This window comes from Panthera onca, chromosome D3 (genome assembly GCF_046562875.1).
Source record: "Panthera onca isolate mPanOnc1 chromosome D3, mPanOnc1 haplotype 2, whole genome shotgun sequence".
NCBI lineage: Eukaryota > Metazoa > Chordata > Mammalia > Carnivora > Felidae > Panthera > Panthera onca.
This window is the reverse complement of record NC_138350.1, coordinates 7,847,785-7,862,038: the sequence shown is the minus strand read 5'-3', so window position 1 is coordinate 7,862,038 and position 14,254 is coordinate 7,847,785. Positions and strand designations below refer to the sequence as shown.

Below are 14,254 nucleotides of genomic sequence, written 5' to 3'. Positions count from 1 at the left end.
CTCACAAAGCTGGTAAGAGGGCAAGTTACCAGTTCAAAACCTGTGTCTGGTGGGTTTTAAACCTCATTTGGAAGATACTCCTCAAATACAACAATTCTCCTTTCACTCTGAAAGCACAGCCCCAACCCCAGGGCCAAGGACCACCCGACTTATCACTGCCTTGATTTAGAATCAGTCAGAAAATCTGGACCCAGCATTTGAGACCTAAGTTCAACAGTTCAGCCCTCTCCCATGTTAAGGACACAAAAACAAGTTCCCTAAATGGCCCAGCCCCCTGCTTATTTTTTTAAACAAAAACACTGCAACCGGCAGTGAAAAGACATTGTCCCAAGCTTACACTTTAATTGATGTCCCCGACCATTCAGGAACATGGATGAAAGAAAACTCGCTTTATTAATAGGCCCTCATGCTAATTAGCACAATTTATTGTCAGGGAGGCTGCCCCTGCCTTCTGCAAACGTTACAAGTATGGACAAAAAAACTTTTGTCGCAAACTCAACACAGTACTACTGCGTGACCAAGACTACCAAGCCAGCCACAATGACAGGGGAAAAGCACAGGGCTTAAAGGGGCTGCTCCGAGGCATTGGATGTCGCCCTATACATTTATGACATAACTTGACCATTTCCCACTGATAAGAATGACCCAAATTTAAATGTCAGCCATTTCTGCACGAAAATACCCATTTCTTGCCACTTTGAGGAACTCCCTAATGACTGGGAAGCTTTGTGGAAAAGTGGAAAAAGGTGTGGGTGAGGGGGTGGGGGAGCTGGGTAAAAAACCTTAAATGTTTAATATTCAATAAATGTGTCAATTTTACATACAGAGGCAAATGGGTCTTTATTGAGGAATTGGTAAATTTCCTCCGAGAAAAGTAAGTGCATTTTAGCCTTCAAGGAGTCCCAGCTGAATAGAAATGGAATGTGATTTGTGATAAAACTCAGCTGCTCTATAAAAGACGTTAAATAAATGTTGCTGTTTCACCAGGGATATACAAAATTGATTGCATTATAGACTGATTCTAAGATGCTGCATCCCTGTACGGCCCCCTCATCAGCTTCCGTGTGTGTGGGAAGCTGCTTTCAGAGACAATTTAGACTACGTTGCAACTCCTATCCTTCATGCTGCAGCAGAATTTTCTAGAAATGCAACATTTCCCCTGCATGCTTTGTTTTAGGTTGAACTATAGGAAACTGCTATTTGACCATTTTTTATTTCCAAAAAAAATGACAATTTCTTCTATACCTATTTAATATTTCTGGTGGACTGGCCCTGTCACCTTGATTAAGGCCCTTGATACTTACTAAGGGAAATTTGGTGACTGTCTAAGGGTTGAGGTGTCATGGCTCCTTTAGTCTGTTCACCAGAGGGTACTCTGGGCCTGAGTGAGAATCTTGCCTTTCTTTCAGTTCAGCTGGGTGAGCTTGGGAGCATCTCCTGTCCTTTCTGAACCTCAATTTGCCTCATTTGAAAAATGGGTTCACTTCCACCTTTTGCTCAGGGTATTTGGAAAATCCAGTGAGGTAACAGATGTGACCCTAGCTGGTAAACAAATGTTCATGACCTGCCAATTATGATAAGGTATTTGTTGTTATCCAACCATGCCTCAGTGTGTGAGCAGATATGACACACACAGACCTGCCCTCAAGGAACTGATAAGGTCAGTGTCAACATATGACTTCTTCAGGTAAGAAATCAGGTTTCAGGGATTGATGGGTGGATTCAAACTGATCAGGAAGGCTTTCCAGGAAGGGGATGCCTGGACTCAAACACTCTCAGACATGTCCATGCTTTCATGCCCAGTGACACCAGCGGGTCTAGCGACCTCCAATTCCCAGCTGGATACCTGCATAGCCTCTTCGTGAGGTTCCCTGGCTTCATGCAAGCCACTCTTCCACCATCCCCTTCCTGCCTTGGCAGCCAGAGAGAGGATTTCAAGATACAAACTGGATGCTGGCACTTTCCTGCTTAAAACCTGCCTAGGCTTCCCGTCCAATTTCAGATAAAATCCAAACTTTCCAGGTCAGCCTGCAAGCCCTATGGGGCCAGGACCCTATGCTTTCCTCTAGCACATCTCTCCACAGTCCTCTTTACTTTGCTCCTACCATTCTGCCCCTTATTCTGGGCCTGGAAAGTGCCAAGCCAACTATATGGCCTTTGCTTCCACAATTCCCACTACCTGGACGCCCTCTCCTTCCAGTCTTTTGCCTACTTTGGTGGTTCCCAAAGTGTGGTCCTTAGACAACAGCAGCAGCAGTGTCACCCGGGACCTTATTAGAAATGTAAATTCTTAGACCAGCTCCAGACCTGATAAATCAGAAACTCTGGGGGTGATGCCCAGCAATCTTTTCAACCAGTCCTCCTCCGGCTGCTTCTGATGCACACTCAAGTCTGAGAACCACTGGCCTAGGTCAGTCCTACCCCGTGTCAAGGTTCAGCTTAGGCATTACTTCCTTAAGACCAGCACCCCCAAGATAAGGTCAGGTTCTTACTGTCTTGGGTCCCCACTCCCTGCAATTATGATGTAATAATTAATTGTTTCACGTCTGTGTCTCTTCATAGCTAGACTAGAAGCTTCCTCCATGAGGGCAGGTACCAATGTGCCCCAGCAAGTAATTGTGCCTGGCAGAGAGCAAGTGCTCAGTAGCTATGTGTTGGATGAACAGATAAATAAATGCATGGAGAACAAATGAAGGCGTCCCGGACGAATGATAGACGTTCATAAAGAAAACAACCCTGGGAATCCTATTCGCCATCCACCAATCCATAGAATACCCCCAACCCCATCTGATGTCTGACCTTCTAAATATCACTCCAGTCGAGTCAGGGACCAATTACAGCAGTGCCTGGAAATGACCATCAAATTAGAAAGAAGGGGAGGGGGGGAAAAAGGCAAACCAGCAGAGAGGAGATTCCCATCCAGTGGATGAACAGCACAGTGGCTAAGCTGGACCACCCCCCCGAAGAACAGCAAACTCTCTCTCCTTCCCCAACAGTGACTGTGCAGAAAGCTTCCAAATAAAAACCTAGAGACTGACAAAATTGCAAGCAGGAAATCTGCCTGTCAGCTTGGAAGATCCCTGTCCCACAGTCGTCTGAATCTACAGGCTGAGAGACGGAGTCTGTATGAAGCCCTGAGTTTACTGGAAGCTTCTTGATGCTCCATGGCAGTTTGTTCTGCTCTCTTGGAGCTAAAGCTAGAAGGGAAATCACTTCCTTTCCTATAACTCAGAGCAATTATATTCTCTTAACGTGGACATCTGGCTCGCTGCTGCTCTCCTTACTTATGTTTTCCAAATGCTATCAGTTCTGGGAAGATCAATTATTACTGAAAAGTCGAGAAACGCTCACCGGTTATTTGCATTGATTTGGTTGACAAGACACAGGTTCCTTATGAACTATGGATGTCTGTGGAGGGGACAGGGAGGAGAAAAATGCAAGAATCCAGGAGAGCTCAGGCATTGGAGCCTCTACCAACTGCAGGGACCAGAGGAGGAAGAATACTTTGCTCAGGATGGGGGACACTGAACTGCCCTCCCAGAGCCCCCCAAACAAAGCCGTTTCTGTAAAGACAAATGGGTAGCCAGCGTCGGCCAGCACTGCAAGCAGCCACGACGATATAATTGGCCTGTTACCGCATCATCTTTAATCAATAGGATCCGGAGTTTCCACAGCTTGTACAGCCCAAATCTCCCTGGCAGCCAAGAACCAGCGGGTTGTTAAAAGGCCCGATAGTTCTGCCTCGCTAATGGGTGGCTTGTTCCCTCAACCCTGCTGATTTTTTAAATAAACCTAAATTCCAATAATTGTTTAATGTTTATTTTTATTTAGTTCTGGTTCAGATGCTCTGCGTCTCTCTGACAGAAATTGATATCTGGCTCATGGTGAGCTTTATTAAAACACACACATACAGACACAAACACACATACACTCACGCATATGCCACACACCCACTGGGAAGTGGTTTACTTATTTGGTTATTTATCTAGCTGAGGTGTAGACCCACGCATCTAGAGAAGATGGACCAAAGGACAAACTTGCCAAGCTCTGCTTTCTCTCTGGCTCCTTCCCAGGGAAGTGGGGAGAGACCTGCTAAGCTTTCATCAGGGAGCCCTATTCTTCATTCGGGCAATACACATAGGTTATGCCTGGCCTCTAGTTGTGACCTTGCTGGAAACATCTCTGACTTCTTCAGTGTCTCTGTGGGCACATGATGGAATGACTCACCAGAGAGGGCACCCTGCTCCTTTCCTGTATGTGTTCAATATAAACCCCCCTGGCCACCTGTATAAAACAGGGACATGGGTGGAGGCTTACCTGTCCCTGCACAGGAAACCAGGAGGCAGAAAGTCTCAAACTGCTTGCACTGGGCTGGAGAGAGACCTCTCCACCTTCATACAAGCCCGGCTTGTCTTTCCATCTGGCGTGTCTGAGAAAAGCCTAGGCGAGTCTGAGTTAAAGGCAAGGTTTTTCAGTGCTTTCTCAGTCCTATCTTTGGTGCTTGTACTGCAGGCTTATGCTGTGCCTTTCATCATAAGAGGTTCATGCATTCGCTCACAGAATCACTACAAACCGATGACCTGAAAATCAGGCTTATCAAACTGGAGACTTTCCTTCCCACACACTGTACTCTGTCCATCAAACTGGGGGTTGTCTTGACTTTGCTATCTTCTTTACCCCTAAGTCAAACCAGGCACTGAGACCTGTGATGTCCACTATGGATGGGGGTATCTCAGCATCCATTCCCTCCTTCTGATACTACTGCCACCTGCTGGTTCAGACCCGTGAGGCTTCACCAGGGCTACCGTGAAACCTCTTGCGGGCCTCTCCCTGCCTCCTCACTCCTCCTCCACTGATTTTCAGACCTCCACCAGAGTTGCTGATCCCAGACACAGGCCTGATCTTGTGACTCCTTGATCCTTCCCCAGGGCCTCCTCTTGCTTCCTGGGAGATGCCCAAACAACTCCCACGGCATTTACACTCCTTTCCATTCTGTTTCCCTCCACCCAAGCCTTTCTAGTGCATTTGGCCGTAGATCAAGGACCCAAACGCTGTAGAGGGACAATCTGCCACTATTTTCGCCTTTCCAACAAACAAAACATTATAGGAAATAGTGTTAAAGTGCCTCTTTCCATTGGAGACAGGGAAACTTTGAATTACCAAGAAGTTTCTGCAGCGGGTACGAAGAAGTGTTGGAAAGAACCCAGGTCTGGTCATCAGAAGAGCTGGGTTTGCTTCCACTACAGCCACTTACCAGCTGTATGTCCTGGGCACGTCACCCCACTTCTGTGATTCTGGGGGTGGCTGCCATGTGACTAATAATCTCATCCTGGGAGGCTTAGGCCCAAAGCTCAGGTTCAATCCTTCACCACTGTGGGGGCCTGCTATTGTTGGCACCCCAATTCTTGGAACTGATTACCTCAAATTCTAACCACCACCAATCCCTCCCCTTCCACTGAAGCATTCAAGTGCCCCCCCCCCCCCCCCCCCCCCACTGTCTGTACCTGGAATTTGCTTCCGTCTGTAGCAAGCCACCACAGACAACCTCTATCTAGCAGGCCCTCTATTTTCCTTGGAGGGCCCATGGGTCACTTTGCACCCCTCACCCCACTGCCCTCTGGGCCCTGCTGTCTTGCCACCGGCCACAGCAGCGGAACCAGGTTTCTGTGCAGACCCACGTTCTAATAATTGTCCCCATACATACGGCGTGTACTCTGGATCTATTATCAGCTAATGAGTAAATAATATTCTGTTCTAAATCCAAAAGCGCTATTAGATACCAGAGGGGGACTAATGGGTGTTTTAAGACCCCTTTAATCACATATTAACGTGCCGCGAAGCAGGCTGTGGAGCCCATATGCCAACCGCCCTGCGAACAAGGAGGCTTCTTTCCTTTAAGCAAAGAACAAAGCGGAAAAAGAGAGCAAGCCTTCGCCCCTGGGTCTGGTCAAGCAGCCAGGCCAGCCCTGGGGCTGGAGGAACCCCCCCAAAGCTGCTTTGCTGTCTCTGAGTTAGAGGGATGTTGCCGAACCTGCCTCTCCTTTTTGAGGGTGTTATTGGGAAAGGGGTTGGGGCTAGTGTCCTCAGGCCACCATAACAAAGTACCATCAATGGGGGCCTTAAAACAACAGAAATTTATTCTCTCACAGTTCTAGAGGCCGGGAGTCTGAAAGTCAGCTGTTGGCAGGGCCGTGCTCCCTCTGAAGGCTCTTGGGGAGGAGGCTTCCTGGCTCCTTCCAGCCTGTGGTGGCGGTCAGCTGTCCTGGGCTTTGCTTGGCTTGGGGCTGCACCGCTCCCATCTCTACCTCCATAGTCACAGGGCCTTCTCCCTATGCGTCCTCTCCTCACACACCAGTCATTGGATTCAGGGCCTACTCTGATGCGGTATGACCTCATCTTATTATATCTGCAGAGACTCTTTTCAAATAAGGTCATATTCTCAGGTTCTGCATGGATGAGAACTTTTGGGGGACACTATTCAACACAGTACAGGGGTGAGGGTCTGGGTGTGGTGGGGGAGGAAGAGGCTCAGATATGGAGCCTTACTTCTGAGTGACTGTAACACGAAGTTCCTGCCATTTTGCCCTCCTCTGGCCCTGCCCATCACACATTCCAGAAAAGTTCAAGCACCCGACCCAAATTCCTCCCACCGATCCATCGTGTCATATTAGCAACTTAGTTTCTTATTAGCCACTTCCCATCGCATCACATTAATATTTGTTTTCCCTAATACAATGCAGGAGTCTTCTCAGATTAGCAACTTTCTCATCACATTAGTGGAAACAACTCCTAATACAATACAATCCGAATATGACACAGTCTGATGGAGAATTGCTAACGCAATCCGACTCCCCTCTGCCTTGGTACAGGAATGTCGTCCTGTTGTTGAGCAATGTGGGGGCATGCTGAGACAATCAAGCCCCTGGTGAGCAGAGTCACACAGGCCACCCTCGACAGATGGAATGAGATTTGGGTCTCCCCAAAGGAGGAGGTCTCCCTTAGAAGGAACCAATGCAGGGGTCTCTCCTGTTTCCACACCCATCCTACTCCCATAAGGAACATTCTGGCTCTTCTCCTAAACATCCATGGAACCTTGTAATCTGCAGGAAAAAAGAGACAGGTAGAGAGAGGGGTACATTATACCTTCCACAACCTAGTTCTCTGAAGCACTAACTTTATTGGTGTGACAAGGCAAGGCTGGCATTGCCAAGGTTAATTCATCAAGGATGTGTAGACACAGCAGAGCTAGGGCGATGTGAGGAGCCAGCAAAGCGGGCTGTTGTGCTGACAAGGCCGCCGGGGATGGGGGTGATGACACTGAACTGGTGACAGGCTCTCACAAAGTGGTTTAAGGAAAATCCCACTCGAGCCTGCTTGAGCTTTGGACTGACTTGGGTTCAAATCTATCACTGCCATGTCCTAGCTGGATGATCTTGGTCATGTAATTTAAATCTCTCAGTGCCACAGTTTCCTACTCTGTAAAATGGGGGGAAAAACAGGGCCTACCTGTGAGGTTATGAGTCAATGAGATATGAACAGAAAATATTTAGAAGCTTGCATAGCACTTGGCATGTGAAAAATCAGCCTTAAGACACAGTCATGGCGAGGAATGCAAATCCCAAAGTAAGTCAAGTTCAACCACATGTTCTGAGTGAGCTCTGGGCTAGACACTGTGAAAACACAAGAAGTTGAGTCTCTCCTGTGGAGGCATGATGAAGAACCGGGAGGCAGGGGTCATACCATGAGAAGTCTTCAAGCCAAACCAAGGAGTTTGAACTTCATCTTCAGGCAAACTGGGAGCCATGGAAGCAAAAGGCCTCAAGTTTTAGTAGAGCTGAGGGAATGCAGGCCTGTGGGGACAGGAGACGTCGTTTCCCTTGCTGCCAAACCACCTGTCGTACTACTGGCTCCTTAAGTCCTGGCAGAGGGAGAGGCTGAGGGATGGCAAGAGATGGAGACAGACAGGGGCAGAAGAACAGCGAAGAAGCTGAGTGTGGGCTTCTCTGTGGCAGCGCTCACTTTCCTGCTCTCTCTGCCAGCCTGTCTGAGAGACTGGCAGAGCCCCCGGCCCACTGTAAACTATCCCAGGCAAGGTTGCCGAATAATTCTCACTGCCTCAGCATGGCAGCCCACGTGGTAGCCAAGAGCCTGCTGCCAAGAGGCAAGTGGCCAAGATTCCCTTCCAACAGAGACATCCTCTTGCCAATCAGAACCCGGCCTGCACACATCTAGTAAAATCGGACTGTTTGCCATCAGCCAAGCGGACACAGTCAGGACTTCTCGACCCTCCCCACCCCCATCCCCAAAGCCTCCCAGCAAGAAGGAGGGTCCACACCCCAAGGATCCAAGCACCTGCCCCCTCCACATTTAACCTCTAGGATCTACCTGCTGAAATCACAGCCTCCGGAGTTAAATGCGTGGGTTCAAAGCCCGGCACCTTCAACTGAGCAGCTGTGCAACCTGGGGCAAGTCACCTAACTTCTATGAGCCCCATCTGTGCCTACACAGTGCGATTTATAACAGTTTCTGCCTCACAGAGTTGTTGGGGGATTAAATGAGATCATATATGAAAAGTGCTTTCCTAACAACTGGCATTTAGTCCATGCTCAATAAATGTTCATTTGGGGCAGCTGTAAGATACTTCATCTATCTGGAACTCAGCTAATAGTATCAGCTATCCAGGACAGGGCTAGGGACCAGAGGATTAGCAGAAAAGGCCTCCGAGAAGTTAAAATAAATGCAGAGTCAACACATGGAATGTCCAATCATGAAACCACCCTAATATTTATATAATATTAGGGTCCTATAATTAAATTTCTTAGTGTTTATTTTTGACAGAGAGAGAGAGCGCAAGCAGGAGAGGAACAGAGACATACAGAGACAGAATCTGAAGCAGGTTCCAGGCTCTGAGCTGTCAGCACAGAGCCCCATGTGGGGCTCGAACTCATGACCTGAGCCAAAGGTGGATGCTTAACTGAGCCAAGGAGGCGCCCTGTGGTTCTATAATTAATAATAGTAATAACCACTACTACCAAGCATTGCGCATAGCAATTTAAATACATCTTGTCATTTAACAAGTAGCGTGCTGGTAAATGCTTAACCACCAGTTCTCTGGGGAAAAAAAAAGAGAAGTTTTGATGTGTACCATTTCCGTGTGTAAATTCTTCTACCATGGTCAACTTCTAGCTCCCAGTGTGACGTCACCCTACACCTAGAACTGGGAAGAACAGCTGGTTCTTATCAGCCAGCTCTGGTCACCACTGCATTCACTGACTCTACATCCCCTATGAGGTCAGCGATATTTTAGCTCCATTTTCTAGACAAGGATAGCAAGGCTCAGAGACACAAACTTCCTTGCCTGAGATGACACAGTCAGCAGGCTGCAGCAGCACTATGATTTGGACCCAGGTCATGTGGATTTCGAAGCTCGCTCTCTGCACGTGGCCCAGTCCCCAACCTTCGTTTAGCACAATACTCACTTTTTGGTAAAGATGGGTGATAGTGAGTGTGTGTCCTCCCCCTCAAACCTGTGCCCACCTCTGTTCAATCTGGAGGCCACTTTCCTGGTGAGGTGTCTCTGCTCTGGTTCTGCGGATCCTCCTGCAGTCACACCCACCGTGCCCACCCTGACCTGGCCCCCGCCATGACCTTCCCACCACAGACATCCAGACACCTTTAGAAGATTTTTAAAAAGTCATCCACATTTCGTCAGGATTAAGTTGATAAAAGAGGATCAGGAAAAAGAAATCACATCATGTATGATATCCCAAGCTACATATCACTGATTGCTGTTACTGTTTGCACAAAGTTAGCAAGCCTACAAAGCAGGGACTGTTTGAGTGAAGGACAAGGAACCTTTCATTTTACTTTTAAGAAGTGAAGCTGGGTGGTAGTTTTCTCAAACCACTGTGAGGCAACGTCAGAGTCCACTTACTGGGCCAGCAGTGTGTCTGGGCAGGTGTGACCCACTGTGCCAAAGGGCAGAGGCCAGCATGCATTCCTAACAAAACAGCTGACAGGCCCACATGCCCCACATCCTCACCTCCATAAGCAGCCCCTCAAGACACAGGGACCACGTCCGCAGCATCTGCCTGTCCTCTCCACTTCTCAAACTTTAATGCACACGAGAATCACCCAGGATCTTGTCGAAGTGCAGATTCTGATTCCAGAGGTCCGGTGTGGGGCCGAGTCCCTGCATTTCTCAACAGGCATTCAAGTGATGCTGATACTGGTTCGTGGTGGACCACACTTTAAGTAGCTAAGGCCTAAATCCCAAACACTCAAATCCCTAAATTGCCTGTGCATCCCCTAACATTCCTCCGTGTCTCAAGGTTTTATAAATCCCCGAAGCAATTATAGCTTGACTCCTAATCACAAACACCTCCGAGTTTGCCGCAATCCATGCGGGTCTCTCACTTCCACTCTCCATGACTGCCTTGTCTTGTTCTAACTCTTATTCAACAAATACCAAGTGCCCACTCAATACCAGGCCTGCACCGGTGCTGGGAATATGGAAAGACCAATCCCTGCCTGATAGTCTCCTTCATCTGTCAGGAAAATGCCTAGAATCTGTGAGCTCCATTTCCAGGTAGTAGCAACAGCAGATACTTAGGTAGTACTTAGTAGGTACAAGGGACCGTTCCAAGCATTTATAAATATTAACCCTTTTAACACACCCTAATCACTGGTCCAGTGATTAACTTCATTTTACAGGAGAGGACTAAAGTTTATGGAAATGAAGTCACCTACTTGCTAAGGATTATGTAACCTTGAAAATGAAACTATTTAAGCCCCCACAGGAAAAGAAAGTTACATATTTGTGACTAAAGGATGCTCTTGGGTAGTGTCATGAACTTGATCCTGGCAGGGAAGAGTGGGAGTGAGTCAGTAGATACCAGCAGGTAAGTAGTTATACCCGACTGGGGCAGAGGCTTACATAATTTAGGACTCTTGGTTGTAAGCAGCAGAATCCCAACTCAAAGTAGCTTAAGCATAAAAGGGAAACTGTTGCTCACCTATCTGAACAATGCAGGAGTAGCTTCAGGCATGGCTAGATCCAGCAGCTCAAACAATATTGACAAGGTTTGATTTCTCTCTCTTAGCCCTGCTTCCCTCTGAGGTGTTCTTCTTTCTCACCAGGGCTGGCTTTCCCAGGGTCGCATTCTCCCAGAAGAAAAATGACTTTTCTCCCCACCATGTTCATACATAAGTCACAGGGAAGTTTTATTGGGATGAAACCACATCTACACATGTACATATTATATTGTCCATGATTGCTTTCCTGTTACAGTGGCAGAGATTAATAGTTAAAAACCACATGGCCTGTAAAGCATAAATGTTTACTATCTGCCCCTTTCCAGAAAAACTCATTTTAGACTGCAATAGCAACAATTGCAGCACTTAGCTAACATAAACTGAGTGCACAGCTTATACCAGATACAGTTCTAGGCACTCGTTTGTTTCTTCAAATATGCATTGAGGTGGGAAAACTAAAACCTAAAGAGTTAAGAGCAGTCAAGCTCAAGGCCAGGTAGCCAGCAAGCAACAGAGCTGGGTTGTGAATTCAGTAGCATGACCCCAAATCCCATACTCTTAACAGCTCTGCTAATCAAACAAGGATCTTCTGGAAGCTTCAGTAGGTAGATTTTCTAAATCAGGGTGTGATTTTCCAACTACTGGTTGGAAACACACCCACACATGCGTGCACACGTATTTTCTGAAGTATAAATGCTAAAGTGAATGGTGAATCCCACACAGGGTCCCCACTGCTCATGAGCTCTTTAGCGTTGTCCCATCAATGCTCTGATGGAAAGAACTGTCCTAACGAACCACTGGGGTCTCCCAGTGGACAGAGTGGCCCAAACCCCCATGAGCTGGCTTAGACTTCATGTCCCAGAAGTAGGGGCTTTAACGCTACTTAAGTCCAACATGAGTGCCAGCCTCTGCCCACCAAGGGCTCCAGGCAGGAACTCCAGTGATAAACCCACCTCTCTTGAGATGGGGTCTTACCAGGTCCCATCATAATCTAGGGAGCCCACGAACCTCTGATGTTTCTCATTAATTTGTAAAGCCCTGCCTAGGAAGTTGCTGAGGCAGCCCCAAGGATGGAGTCTTGTCTCCTGCCCTCAGTGGGTCATTGGGACACTTTGGGCTGGGGGGATAAGAGACCTTTACTGCCAGTAGAGAGAGGGAGGCAGGGGTTGGTAGTCAGAGGCACGTCCCATATTCAAAAGAAAGTTCAGGGTTTCTTATATTCTTGCGTTCAAATTCTGGTGCTGCCACTTAAGAGCTGTGTGATCCTGACCCAGGTGTTTCCTCTCTCTGAGCCTCAGTTTCCCCCTCTGCAAAATGGGTACAATGGTAACCCCATTGAAGAGTACCTGTGACTTTAAGAGATAACTTACAGCAAGCGTTTGGCACAGCATGTGAAAACTAAGAAAACAGGCTTTGCGGTTAGACTGGCTTAGTTTCAAATCCTGTCTACGCACTGCTGTGCAACCACTACTTTGCTGAGCCTCAGTTTCCTGACCTGTATAATGGGAATCATTGCAGAACTTGCCTTAGGGGTTGTTGTGAGGATCAACTCAGCTTATGGGTGGTTAGGACTGACACAGTAAAATGCTCAGCAGCTTTAGCTTTTTTCTTTTTCTTATGTCAGATGGGTAATGGGACAAGGTCTTAACAAGATTTGAGGGAGGCACGTGTCACATAACAGTGTGAACACCCAATCATCATGCTTAAGAACTACGAAAGGATCAGCTCTAGCTTTTAAAGATTACGTTCAACCAAGGCACACAAGAGATGATCATCTTAGCAATGCAATGTACCTTTACTTTCTGAGCTAAGGGTAACAGAAACTGGCCTCTGGGAAGCCTGTCCCAGCCTCTGGGGAGGTGATCTACTGTTCCATAGCTCTGATGCTGGGAGACCCAGGCCCACAAATACCCCAGCTCCAAACAGCTCCCTGCTGCTAAGGTTTGGGGCCAGGTCCCCAGAGCAGACATCCCTCTGATGGTTTCTTGCATCAGTGCCCCCCAGGGCTGTGCTAACATAACTGATGGGGGCCTTCGGTGCTCTGCTCAGGGCCTCAGAGCCAGGGAAAGGTGGTCTAGCTGGTCCTTGGACATGGCCAGGTCCTCTAAGGACCCAGCCCAGGACTCACTTCCAGGCCACAGGACTCTGAGCTCCAATGGCCCACCCCCCTGAAGAACTGACATCCCTCTGGGAGGCCATTTCAGATCTGCCATGGCCAAGAAGGAACCCTGGGCTCCTGTCTGCTCCTCACTCTTTCTCCCAGCATCTTCCCCATCTCAGGAAAAGGTGGTACATCCACCCAGATGCTCAGGCCAGGAGTCCGGGAGGCATTTCCATTCATTCCATTCTGCCACATTAAATCACCTACCAGTGAGCCCCATCACCTCCACTTTTAGTGAAGCCCAAACCATTCTCCACCCCCACCCAGCCTCCTCCAGGCCATGTGCTTGCCCCCATAATACTGTTTCAGAGAGATCCCTAATAATGCTTTTGGATGGCCTTCTGTCAGTTCTGTGGGTACTGAGTCAAAAACCCAGACCCCCCCTCCCCCCCCCCCCCCCCCCATGTAGCTAAGGAGCCTGCACAGCTAAGTGTAGCTCTGCTCTCCACCTGCACTTCCAACCTCCGCTGGCTCTGGTCACAAGAGCTCTCAGTCCCAGAACAACCCTCTCTGATAAGATCCACACACATGTGCACATGCAGACACGCACACAAACCCAGACACTCAGATATTCACAGGGGTAAAGAAGCACACACCCAGACACAGAGATAAAAACACACGTACCCAGACACATCCTACACTACCCAGACACGGAAACACACCTCACATCCAGACACACACCTCTTTCCATGGCAGACTCCTTATATTTCATAATCCATTAAATACCCCCTTCCCCTGCTGCTCTACCATGGCACGTTGTTGATTTGCTTTGTAGGACCACAATCTGTGATTCTTTTATTCTATTTGTTTATATGCTTCTCATCAGTTCCCCCCAGCCCTCTCCTAGACTGTTCATATCCTGAAAGACCATTTTTCTTTTGTTCATTGCTATATTCTCGGCACCCAGCATACAGTAGGCACTTTATAAGTATTGAAGGAAGGAAGGAATAATCCCCTAATCTCTTTTCTATTTTAATAAGGGGCTATACTTGTATGCTTGTCTACGGTTAAAGTGTCCTGGAAAAACAAATAAATGCGGAGCAGACAAAAGGGGGCTAC

The 14,254-nt window shown here is 47.9% G+C and overlaps 1 protein-coding gene and 1 non-coding gene across 11 annotated transcripts in view; both read right to left on the bottom strand.

Annotated features, from left to right (window-relative positions):
* CUX2 (cut like homeobox 2) overlaps positions 1 to 14,254 on the bottom strand; it is a 327,139-nt gene that overhangs the window by 140,333 nt on the left and 172,552 nt on the right. The gene's annotated exons all lie outside the window — the stretch shown is intronic.
* On the bottom strand, positions 12,653 to 12,756 carry LOC132666160 (small nucleolar RNA U13). The gene has a single exon (XR_009604535.1). It is a non-coding gene; the product is annotated as a small nucleolar RNA U13 (small nucleolar RNA).